The sequence below is a fragment of the Falco peregrinus genome, chromosome 4 (genome assembly GCF_023634155.1).
Source record: "Falco peregrinus isolate bFalPer1 chromosome 4, bFalPer1.pri, whole genome shotgun sequence".
Classification (NCBI taxonomy): Eukaryota; Metazoa; Chordata; class Aves; order Falconiformes; family Falconidae; genus Falco; species Falco peregrinus.
In genome coordinates this window covers 85,795,606-85,808,656 of record NC_073724.1, presented here as the reverse complement: position 1 = coordinate 85,808,656, position 13,051 = coordinate 85,795,606, and the positions used below count along the sequence as shown (strand labels likewise).

The 13,051-nt window shown below is 36.9% G+C and overlaps 1 long non-coding RNA gene across 1 annotated transcript in view; it reads right to left on the bottom strand.

Annotated features, from left to right (window-relative positions):
* Positions 1–13,051, bottom strand: part of LOC114012689 (uncharacterized) — a 76,632-nt gene that overhangs the window by 54,289 nt on the left and 9,292 nt on the right. The window contains exon 3 of the long non-coding RNA XR_008747074.1: positions 12,365–12,476. This is a non-coding gene — a long non-coding RNA (uncharacterized LOC114012689). The remainder of the gene's footprint in view (positions 1–12,364; positions 12,477–13,051) is intronic.

Below are 13,051 nucleotides of genomic sequence, written 5' to 3'. Positions count from 1 at the left end.
TGGAATAGCAATAAATTGCCATCGATGAGGTTTCTGGATCTTAGTATTTTTCCTTCTAACAAAAGTTTTTCTCTAAGGAATGAACCCTTGTTGGTTTTATTCACAAAGTATTTTCAGATGTTATCAGACAATGATCTGAATTGCAATAGAGATTGCCCTGAGGAAAAAAACCCTCCTCAGACATGCAAACAGGTGGCAGCTCTGATATGTCACTGCCTGGATGTCACTGAGATATCCTATTTCTTCAATTGTACCTGACACCAATTTAGCAGGTTAAGAAAGGAAGAAAAAAAATATTTTTTTTTAAGAAAATATCCAAAACCAGTAGCATCCCATGAACAATACATGAAAATCTAATGATTTTAGAATAGCTGGATGGAAAACTTAGGGATTAGTAAGTATGTCTACACTAGAAGCAGTATAGTACAACAGGGGTGAATTTGCAGGGCGAAACCATTAATCCAAGCCATCTGTCCCCTGCAGTATAAACATCTTAGATGGGGTACTTTAGAAAAGCTGAAGTCTTGTCCTATACTGAAATGCAGGGGGTGTGTTCCTATGGCATAATTCTTCACCTACCATCCCTGTAGAACATGCAAGGCATTAAAAGGCATTCTTCAGCCATCCTCTCAGTAATTACGAGGCTGGCAAAAATATAGGGCGAAAAATCTCCCTAGAAATACAGTGACTTACTGTGTACTGACTTTGACATGTAACGGGAGACACTGATGTACATCTATATCTAAGAACTCTCAATTTTTACCCAAGACATACCAGTTAAACCCACAACTCTTATGACATCTTGAAAAAAATTGTCTTTGGATTTGTGTTAGCTACTTATGTAAATTAGGAGAACAAACACATCTCTTTCTTTTCACAAATTCTTATATAAATTTGAATTTTTAATGTTTTTTATTTGACATCTTTCATATAATTACTATCTTGTTTAAATATCACTGTGCTATTGCCTGAGGTAAATGCAGTAGAAAATCACTATGTTCAATGTTACTGTCTTATAGTTTCATCCCCTCTGTCAAACTGAGAACTTTTTTTTAATTCTGCAGGGAAATTTTTATTTCATTTGCTTGTTCATTCTTAATGTGGATGAATAAGTTGCTGGTTATCTACTTACAGATACAGAAAATTTCCTGTGTCAGTTAGCCAAGCTTAAAATGGATCTATGCACTTGTCATTGTCACAGATAGTTTGGGGTTTTTTTCCCACTGCACAATAATAAAATGTAGAAAAAATGCACAGTAACTTTTGTTAAAAAATATTTAAATGATTGATAGTCAAATCAACTGCTGTTCATTCTAAATCACATTCTCAAACTTAATACAGACTAACTTTAGGAAAGAACTGAATCAAAGTTTTTCTCCAGAAGAGCTTGAAGTGAATTCAAAAGGTGAGTGTCAAGCAGGAATCCCACTTTCACATATAACAGCTGCAGAACAATACAGCACAGTGCTTGAAGTACGCAACAGAAGGGGGAACTGGGTACTGGCTTCCCTACCCAGTTTACATTAAGCTGCCATTAGGTAAAAAAAACTTACGGTGATGACAAGAGTATGGAAGGAGTATAGACTAGAATGAAAGTCTGACTCTTCTCTGCTCAGTGCAGTACTTTATGAAATAGGAGAAATGGTTTTATTCCAGATCTCCAGCTTCTGTGGCAATCACTAACCACCAAGATACTGTGTGGCGAAGCAGACTCCTAAATAAGGTTCAGCCACATCCAGGCAATTGTATCTCAGTTAGGTTCTCAAATTGGAAGGGAAAGGGTGTTTAGACACCTATTTTTATCGTTTCTAGTTAACTGATCTTGAAATCTCCCCGCTCAGTGCTCTGAAATTTGTATATTCCATTCTTAGGTGCCTGATCCAGCAAAATTCAGTTCCCAGGACACAGTGAATAACCTACACTGGCACACAAGGTTTCCATTGGAGCTCATCCTTAGGCTACAACTACCAATTTAGGTATCCACATGTGAAGGTTTTGTACCAATTACATTTGCAAATCTCTGATACCACTTAGGAGGTGACTAACATTTCCACTGGTGATATCCCCACTATAACTAAGCTATTGCCAGAGGCCATGCGTATTAACACTGAACTTTTGACAGCACTAAATTGGTAGGTGTCTAGATCATTAGATTCAAAATTCATAAAATAGACATTACTCATAGCAAAGCCTGAAACACATTCTGAGTATTTCAGCTATACTGGAATATCTACAAGAGCTTTGGCAGGACCTCAAATCAGTCAGATCTTTGAGATGGACCCATCTAGATCTTTTCCCTAGAGTGATCAAGGGAGAAGGAGAGTGAAAACACAGAAAATCCAGGCTTCAACAGTCTTTCAACTAGGAAAGTTGTCACTGCCTCCTCCTACTCCTCTCACCCTTGGCAATCCCCAGAACTTCCCTATCTCTCTGCTTGCCCAGATGCTCTCCAGGAATGTTCCAAACCCCCATAGAGAGGGAATCCACATGGCCCACTAATTTTGAAGCAATATAAACATAATTTTGAATAGTAAATACAAATAAATTAAACAAGAAAAAAAATCTCTGAATAATTTAGTTTTGAACCTTAGTAAGAAACTGATCTTTACAGCAGGCAAGTAAATGTCCCATTTTTTCCTGGCACTCTTATTGACCACCTCTGAGCACACCTCAAATGTGCTGGCAGCTTTGTATCCCAGGCCTATCAGCCCAACACACCCTTACACTAGACAGCAAGGTTAGCATCTAACTCTGCGACGCTGCAGCAGTAGTCGAAGGCTGCAGTACTAATTTGTAACACTACTGCTCTCTTAAGAATGATGCTCAGAAGCCCAGAGTGCCTAAAGAAAAACTGACATCATGGCTACAGAAATTATCTGAGACACAAATTAAGAAAAGCTCAGATTTCATCCTATATTCAAACTCATTTGGGTTTTTTGTTTGTTTGTTTTTTCAAATTTAGTACTGCCAACAACGTTTACAGGATTGATTTCATAAAGGGAGTTTGAAGTCATTGATTTCATATGGACATTATTTGATCTCATAGGAGCAATGAAAAAAAGGAAAGGATTCTATGCAGAAATGTTTATCCATTGGTATTCATCTCTTAAAGCTTTCTGTACTCTGTGATAACGTGACCTTTGTATTTTCTATTGACCACCAGACTTGTACTCAGTATAATACTGTATTTAAATATTAATGTATTAAAGTAGATAACTGTACCATATGTTACCTTTTTGTTCCATTTCTATCTTAACTTATACTAGACGGTTTAGATTAAAAAAAAATATGAAATATGTCCTTGAAAACTTGTAACTAGATCTTTATAAATATTACAAAAACAATAATTTTGCATCAGTATGGTGAACAAGTAGCAAAGTGCCTGAAGAATATAAATTGAATGTTCTCTAGAAGAATCAGTAAAGGTTAAAATTCATCATTTTAACTGATAGGCTTTCTTTGGGAAATAACTGATGCAGTGAATACAAAATACTATGATAATTTTGTGTTTCTTCTCAGTGTTGTTTTTTTTTTCTTGAAAAACAGCATCTCTTAAATAATAAAGCATATCTTTTTCCATTCATTCTAGAACTAAAATTTCCTTCAGTGCTTGTTTTCATACACAATTGATAGGTTTTTTCACTTTAAATAGAAACTTTTTATCTGAATAGAGTGAACACTTCTGTCCATTTCAAGAGATGCTGCAAGCCTATAGGAAATACACCGTGACATAGATTTTTTAGAAAAGGATTTAACCTATGTGGTATGAAGACCAGTTGCAAAATACCACATTTACTACCACAGTTTCCGTAGTGATTTCCAGACTGTAGCAGGCTGGAGGCTAAACTAGAAAAACAGGCATAAATACAATTTAATCTAGAAATAATAGCAGTATTTAGGAGCACCTGTTCATCCCAGACACTGTACCAATGCCAGTAAGAGATACCTTTTCAAAGTCCTACCATCTACTAAGTGAAGTAGAAAGGCACTGCCATCTCCTATGGTTAGGAAATTGAATTACAGAGAAATTAAATGACTTTTTTTCCACAGTCAAATAGGAATACTGTCAGAAAAATGAACCCAGGTCCGTTGAGTTTCAGTCCAGATCATAAACTGGACTTCAGTATTCCATCAAGTAACTTTACCCTGTTTAATTGTTATTCAAACTGCAGATTAACCTCCTGTGCTGATGGCCTGAACCAGCTAACTTGCAAGTAAATCAGGTATCAATTCATGGAGATGAGCTAATTCCAAGTAATATTATTTCTTTCTACCATGTCAATACTTCAGCCCACAAAAGACTCTCAGTACAATGTGCGTTGTTAATTTGGGGGTTGAATTGCTTTGCTGATTTAATACTTACTATATGATTAGACTGAGGTAAAACAGGGGCATACAGGGTCCACAGTTGTACTTAGCATTGCTGGCAATCTGACTATCACTGGTTTAAACATTTCCAAACTTTCTCCATGACATATTCATTGCCCACCCTGAGTATCAGGCATTCCATGATCCCCAAGAACAAGCTCTGTGGCAGACAGACCCAGTAGCTTGGCACATGACACCATTTTGGCAGGCTAAGAAAGGAGCTGCAGGTGCATGTACCTGAGTCCCATGTGCAGAAGCTGCACTGTAGCGCTGCAGGTTGGGGATGGATTTTGCTTTCTTAATTTACCTTCAGACAGACATATTACCCCAGCTCAAATCTCTCCAAAAGTTCACCACAAAAGGCAAAATGACTGTGTGTTTGTGTGAAGTTCACCCCTAATCTTCACATGAGCTAAGAATTATTCCTGCTGTCTTTACATCTGTCTCTTTTTTTCCCCCCTTTTCTTTCTGCAGGCTATTCAGATAAGGATTTTCATTGTCACTATTCCCAGTTTACTCTGAATAAGTGGAGTATATGAAAAAGCAAAGCTCACAAAAGAATGACTTGCCAACACTGGTGCCACCGTTGACTTGAATTTAAAGCTATCACACAAGGACACTGTTAACATTTATCCCTCCTCTCTGTAGGCCGACAAATTAAAATATTACTTGAAGTCTCGGATCAGTTTCTGCTACAGTGTTTCATTTTGATTGATGTCCTCTATTAATATCAGTGATGCTAGTTAGCTTTAAGACACCCCAAAGGGTAGTCAACTAGTTAAAACTCCAAATGAAACTCATGCCAGGTGTTCAGCCCCTTGAAAGTTTTGCTGAGCATTGACAGAAGACCTTATCAATCATTACAATTTAGCACTTTCAGACCGTCCCTTCTAAAGGGAGTCAGTTGAAGTACCATCTGCTCTTTTGCTTTTAAAACTCACTGGTCTCCTCTAAGGCAGCCGTTTCACTTTTGAAATTATGAATCTTTTGCAGGAGAATGATGGGCTGCTGAAGAAAACTTTTTGTTTTAATAATCAGCAGTTCCTATGATGTGACAATTTTTGCAGTGCTCAGGGCCTTTTACAAATCAAAAGGAATCCAACTAAAACAGTAATTAATGTCAAATGACTAGTCACATACGGCCCTATTTAATTAAAAAGTTCTAATCTTTGATTAAACCTCCTCACACATTCCTGTGACTGCAAACTGTTGTCTGAAAAGAGAAAGTAATTGGGCACATAATCTATTGTGTCTTCTAACTGACACCTGCTAATTGTCTCAGCAGCAAATGGCAACAATTTAATTTAGAAAGTTAAAAAGTGTATCTTAAATATTAATCAGATTTTTTTTTCTGTATTATGTATTCCTTTGCTATGTTGGGAAGATCTCGTCCTGAATTTATCCCTCTAAGAATTTTCTGCTCTATGAAAATTATTCCATTGTTTTTCAACAATATGCCTTCCTATAGTAAAAATAAAACATATGATTTACTGGTCCATTATTTTAATCTGCAGTTAATGTTTTAAATGCTATTAATCTTTAATTATTTCTTTTCCCTAAATATTGACTAACCTGCACAGCAAGCAGGTTTCTGTAACCACAGCTTACAGGAAGAAAACCAGGAGGAATGAGCCACAGAAATTACCTCCACAGGAATTCTGACTAATTCAGAATTTCAGCTGGGGAATAACTGGCAGCTATAACCACCTTCAGTGCTACGGTGAAGGACCTCCCACTTCTTCCTCATCCTCTTGGGATCTTAGCTTCAGCACTAGCAGTACAAAGAAGACCATTAAGGCAAGAGTGTCTCAGAGGAAAGAGTGTCCTTTACCAGCTTCCACCCTTTTTTTTTTTTTTACTCATCAGTCTAACTGTGATTTAGCAAAAATTATAGTCACTATTCTGTCTCTGTTTACTGCTGAGGTGCTCTTGCTTTCTAGGCTTATGGCTAATCTACCAGCTAGATTTTTTTCCTGTCTTCTATGGCATGATCATTTGTTTGCAGTTTTTCTGAACTAGAATTGTGACACTCCAAATATATTGGTACTCCCAGCTGAAATTCCCAACAACTATTTTGTCTGCTTTATGTCTTATTTTACCAATATTTTAAAAAGTCCTTTGGCATGTTGAATAGAGCATTCTCAGGAAAGAACACTGCCACTGTATTTTGATAGCACATGTTTCAAAAGCCATGCATAATCCCCAAAGAAAACTGCTAGGTGAAGTGCGTCCACAAATACTTTTTTATTACGATGGCTTCAAACACAGCAGAGTTCTTATACCTCTAGTCAAAACGACCTACTTGGGCACAGTCTTTTTCAACTTTCTCTGTGGGTCCCTGACGAAATTTAACCCTGGCTGGTAGTTAAGTACCACACAGCAGCTCACTCACTCCCCCCTCACCCAGAGGGATGGGGAGGAGGGTTGGAAAGGAATGTAAAACTCAAGGGTTAAGATAAGAACAATTTAATAATTGAATCAAAATAAAAATGAAAGAATAATAGCAATGATGACAACAAGTTATAATGAAAAGGGGAAGGAAAAGAATAACATCCAGAAGGAAAGGAAGAAAGGAGCATGTGGTACGCAATGCAACTGCTCACCACCCACCGACTGATGCCCAGCCAGTCCCCGAGCAATGATCCGCCTGCCCCGGCCAACCCCAGATACATATACCAGGCATAATGTCCCATGGTAGGGAATATCTCTTTGGCTACTTTGGGTCAGCTGACCTGTCTGTGTCCCCTCCCAGTTCCTTGCGCCTCTCCAGCCTTTTTGCTAACAAGGCCTGAGGAGCTGAAAAGTCTCACATCAGAGCCAAAACACAGCACTGCACTAGCTCATAAGAAGACAATTAACTCCATCCCAGATGAAACCAGGACAGTCCCAAACACATTTGGACCCCCTCCAACACCTGGAACTGATATGCTGCCACTATAAAGGGACCACCGCATCCCAGTTGTGGTTGTGAAGGTGACCATGTGGGACGGCCTGATGGCCTGCGGGCATCTTCTAACTGAGTTCTACAGAGAATTCTAAGTCCACTGAACAGTATCTATTCTTTTCCATCTATACATGTCAAAAGAAAGTAAAGAACTGCTTTCACTGTTTTACAGACAAAGAAACTGTAGCACAGCAAACAGAAATAACCTGTCCAAGATCGCAGGGCCAGTCAGTGGTAGAGTCACCAAAAAAACACCTGTGTCACCTGATTTCCATATTGCTGCTCTATGGTCAAAATACAAAAATAGTTACCTATCAATACATGTGAATGTGTAGAAACAGATAAAGATATAGATGGTCTAGATAGCTTTGTGACTTTTACTACAGCAAGTTGGCTGCAGCATGCCAATAGAATAGTACATAAATACAGCAAAAGTCTTGAATAATTTTTTTTTACATAACCATCAACTTTCAAATATCCAAATTTTGTCTCCTTGGCCAAATCATACCTTTTCACCATCTACAGCATCTTCAGTTATTCATCTTTTTTTCCTCCCTGCTTCATGCCTTCATTATCTCTAACCTGCTGTGACCTCTTAGCCAGTGTAACCTTCTTCCCTGTAATCTCCCTTCTCCAGTCCACTCCAAACACTGCAGCCAAGGTTATCTTTCTTGTTCACTACTCTGATCATGTCAAGTCATGTCTCAGTCTCTCAGGTGGTTTTCCATCTCATTACAGTACAAGGTCGAATTTCTCCTCTGCAATTTTAAGGCTTTGCAAGAGTCTGCCTTAGCCTACCACTGGACTGAGTCCTTACTTTCCTGTCTCAGATGCAGTTCTGCCTACTGTGAGTATCCATATCTCATGCATGACTTCCAATTTCTATTCCCAAAACTGTTTTCAGTGCCCAAGATACCCCCTCTGCTTCATCGTGCCAACCAACCACACTTTCTTCTTTCAGGTCTCTTTATGTGTTCTGTGCAAATTTGGTTATGAGTGCTTTGGGGCAAGTCTTGTTTTTGAAAATACAAGGCATTTGTGAAGTTGCAGGTCTAGCAAATGACATTGAAGAAATAATAATTATGAAATTTACTTTGTTATCTTGCACCACACTGTAAATAAACATACGAAGTAGCATTTAAATATATTCAGACTACGTGAACAACAGAAATGTTTCCCATTCTCTTTTCCTCCAGATTTATACTCAAGCAAAGGAAAAGAAGTAGTGGTTACTATGCTTGAGTCAGATATACTTGACAAATTTGATTCCCTCACCATATTGCCTTGCCTTTGAAGGCTGACCACAACCAGCTGATACATATTTAAGCCACAGCTTGGACTTTATCAGGGGCTAAAGCATACTTTTGATTCTCATTAAGACAAGACCCCTGACAGCATGCTATGAGCTCTGTGACTCTCAAAAGAGGCTTGAGCCATAGTTAATTCCGAAATAAATATGCTGCCTTTCAACCAAACAGCTCCTACTGCAAAAAAAGGCAGGCATACCTAAATCTGTAAAACAAAAAAGAGGAAAGCAGACTGTGGAAAGAAATCATAAGCAAGGCTTATATCAATTAAAAGTGTTGGGGAAATTTTACGGCAGCAGTTTGATCTCTCTTCTCTCTCCAAAAAAAAAAAAAAGAGAGAAACAAAAAAGGAAAAAAGAGAAGTCGGGAAAGACAAAAAAGCCACAGACACAACTGAATTCCTAGGAGTTCCCTCAGGCAAGGGGCATTTCAGCTTTTTATCACATAAAACTTTACCATAATTCATCTATTAGGCAATGAGATTCTATAATCTATTGTCAGTTAAATTAACATCTGTAAGTCTTTACTGATGATGATGATACATTGCCAGAAGCATCTCAGGGCAACCTGTTTTCAGTTTCATTGGCAGAAACAGTGAGAAATGGAAGCAAAAACTTGCAGCAGCAGATCAGTAACTCTTTCTAAAGCAAATGTGGTATATGTAATCCATTTCTTTTAGCTTAGCTATGAAAAAAACTAATAGAAGAGATGAAATAAAAAAAATATTAAAAAAAGCCTGGCCACACAAGGTTTGCATCTTGATGTGTAATTAACTTGATTAATTAGCAGTATGCTTCTTAAACTGTAACATGTATATGAGTTAAGTGAGAAAAAAAAATCCACTTAAAAATTCTGTATCTGGTGCTACTGTGGGAAAACAATCCCCCTTCCCAATTTATCAAAGTAATTGAAACAGCAAAAGAGATAAAAATGTGTCATCATCAAGTGATATAGAAATTAATCTGCTTGAGAGCTCAACACGTTACACTGATCACTAGCTGCCTAAATCCAAACATGCTTTCACATTATTTGTGACATACACTCCATGCATCTGGAGACATAGACTGTAGTGCATGCCACCCATCTATCTGTTCTAACAATGCTGATAGAAGTTTGCTTACTATTCTTTCTTTGAAACACAGCAACAATGCTAGAAATGTTTACATCTACAGTTAAAACACATTTGTTAAAATTTGATCACACCTGTTAATGTCAGGTAGTAAAAATATACCAGAGACTCTACTCTCCACTTTGTGGTGCTAGTGAGTCAGTGTTGATAAGTCGTCTAAATATTTTGATTGAAAGTACCTTATTTAGGAAAAAATAAATAAATCAAATCAAAACCCATTGGAAAAGGCTACTTTTTCAGCATATCTCTGAACCAAATTAGAGCAATATTTCAGTGCAGCAGCCAAGTATACTTACATACTTAATTTTAAATAGTTTGCATTACCTTTTACTGAGGTAGTTTTACTCTGGCTGGAATGGTAAAAATCTTATAAATTATTGATTGCAAACTAAATCATTGTTGTACTCAACTATTTTAAGAACTAGACATAACCACCCCATATTTTCAGTATCACAGTGTGTACTTTTGCTGCCATGGTAATCAATGGCAAAATTCTATCTAATTTCAGAAGGATGAAGATAATTCCCCATGTTTGAATTGGGTTATCTGTCTCCTGGACTCCCTTTCTAACAAATTGAACACATTTATTCAATGCAAATTACTCAAAATATAGCTGGAACTGAATTTTCATTTATGCTTTTCCAAAAAAGTGTTGTATGGACAGAAGCAACAATGTAAAGAGATTCTGATATTTTTACTTTAAAGGTATATGCCTTTGTTTAGGATCTGCCAATAGTCACCACTAGTCCTTCCCTCATGGGTCTCGGTTTCCTTGTTGCTGTGGAACATAGCATCTTTCAATTTAACATTCCAATTTTGTCTCTGTGTGATTTTCAGTGCTGCGGCATTTAGAAAGGATTATAAAATCTCAATACTTGTTTATTCTGCAGGTCAACACTCCCAACAATTGTCCTGGTACATTAGAAATGTTAGCTGCATTACTGTTAGTCTTGACACCTGCTATTTACCCCACAGAAGGGAAAAAGCACATGCTTTTATCATTGCTTTCTTCCTAATTAATTGCTTAAACATGCTTAATACCAGAAAAGGCCTGTGAAACCCAATGAGAATTTGTTCTGTTAAGCAGGGTAAGAGTTAGGCCTTGATTATACTATAGCTGATCATGAAGTGATTTAATAATTATAAATTCATGCCAGTCATGTACAACAGAAAGTCCCCCAAAAGTATTAGCATTTGCCTAACTCTGTTTATTAATCCTTCATGTGATCAAGTGTGAACAATAAACGTTGTATTTCTTTTTGGTCTGCTGACTGTAAGAAGAATATATGGATTAGAATCTGCCAGAGAGAACCCACACCTTCAACTCTAAATGAGCACACTGAAAAAGAATACTTTCACCAAACAGAATAAAGAGATTAAATATTAATCTGCAAATGAACTTTAGTTTCTTAGTAGAGGCTATACACTTTGTATATGTGCATATTTAGTGATGTATTGCTTAGTTCTGCCAGCTGTAACTCTGTATTATTTATTTTAAACTCCTTGAGCTTGACAGCATAGACAACAATTTGGTCTCTTTGAGGTCTTTCAAAATCCTCCTGTGAATCTACTCTGTATTTTTTACAATTTTTCTTTTATGCACTTACTTATGATAAGTGGCTTTTCAGAGATTTGGGCCCAATTCCCAGGGTACTGTTTGAGACAGTTGCTGTTTACTACAAGACAAAAAACAATGGCCCCTGTTTATGAACTCTCTCCCATAAAGTCTGTAAACGAAAGAGCTTGTTATATGAAATGCTTAAGAATGGTCACAAGCTAAAATTTAGAATTCTCCTCACTTATTGATTTAAAAAAAACCACCAACCAAACAAAAAACCTGAAAGAAGTTGTGATTTAAAGTTCATTAATTAACTACATGTGTTTCTCTATAACTTCACTTCCTTGGGGACTTCTTCGATTTTTGCATCACGTTGGGCCAAATGTAAACAAGATGATCATGTAGGTAAAGGCTAAAATCTGGCTGTGATTTGAAGATCCTTTAGTAGAAAAACTCAACAAGTAGCTACTTGGCAAAGTTCTGCAAGAGAGCAGGATGAGGATTACAGTCATAACACTGTAAAGACAATTTACGTCTGCTGAAGAAGTGGATGTTATACTAACATGACTACAGACTTTAAAGATGAGAGACAATGATCAGGAATGCCACATTCTCTTAGAGAAGAATATAGCAAAGCAATTTAAAATGCACTTCTTCAGCAGCTTTCTGTATGATTATGTCTTGTAATAAGAGCTTAATAATGTCTCAATTCAGACATTTTAGTGACATAATATATTTCATACAGCTTAGGTCCCTGACACCATGTATTATAAGTGACTTTATCTTTCTTTTGGTCATATGTGGTCTTTTCTTCTCTGACATACAGGATTTTGATAGACATTCATCACTACAGCAAAACAACATCTAATTTTAATGTACCAAGCAGTAAAAATTAATCTATTTTAATTTTGTTCTGTCATCCTTGCTTCAAAGAGAAAAAGTTTTAACAGTGTTTTGTCTTAATAAATTAAAGTTTCCTACATATAAATTTTCCTATACATTTCCATTAAAGCAAGCTAAGCAAAAAGAAAAGCTTTGCACCTAAAGCAGAAACTTACCGAGGTGTGAAATGGTCATTGTTTCTCATGGGATTTCATTCCACTGTATCGGATCTGTCCACCAAAGGTGTCAGGTCCTTCTCCAGATGAATTATATTTATGGCAGACTGCTCTACCAGGACAAAAAAGCAAAATCGTCAACCACAGTCTTCACAAATGACTCAATCTTTTTAATACCCTGAATCATTAAGCACCTTCAGATAAGGGTGAGATACTGAACTTGACTGATACACCCTGAGACAGACTTCATGCTCTCACACGTCAAGTGGCAGCCAGCATTACAGAGTAGTCGCACTGCAGCACCCTGTCAGCCAGAGTTTCCCGTGCAATGAGGGTGTATGGCCTTGCCATTACAGAAATGAGAATATAACTGATGCTGGGTCATCATTCACTGCAAAAAAATGGCATGTTCTTGTGCCCCAGAGATGTTTAAATACCCTTATTTTAGCATTTAAATTAAATAGTTAATTAAGAAGTAAATTTTACTTCTTCAGTGAAACTTTAAATAGCAATCCTCCAAAAAGCATTTAATTCAGGTTTAATAGCAGTTACGACATGTTAAACAGGAACTAGTTATTAAGAGATACAGAAGTAAAGAAAAGAATAAAAATCAATTATATATTCCCTACATCTGAATAAATATATTTAAAATAACTATCCTTTTTTAGTAATGTAACTGACTCATTA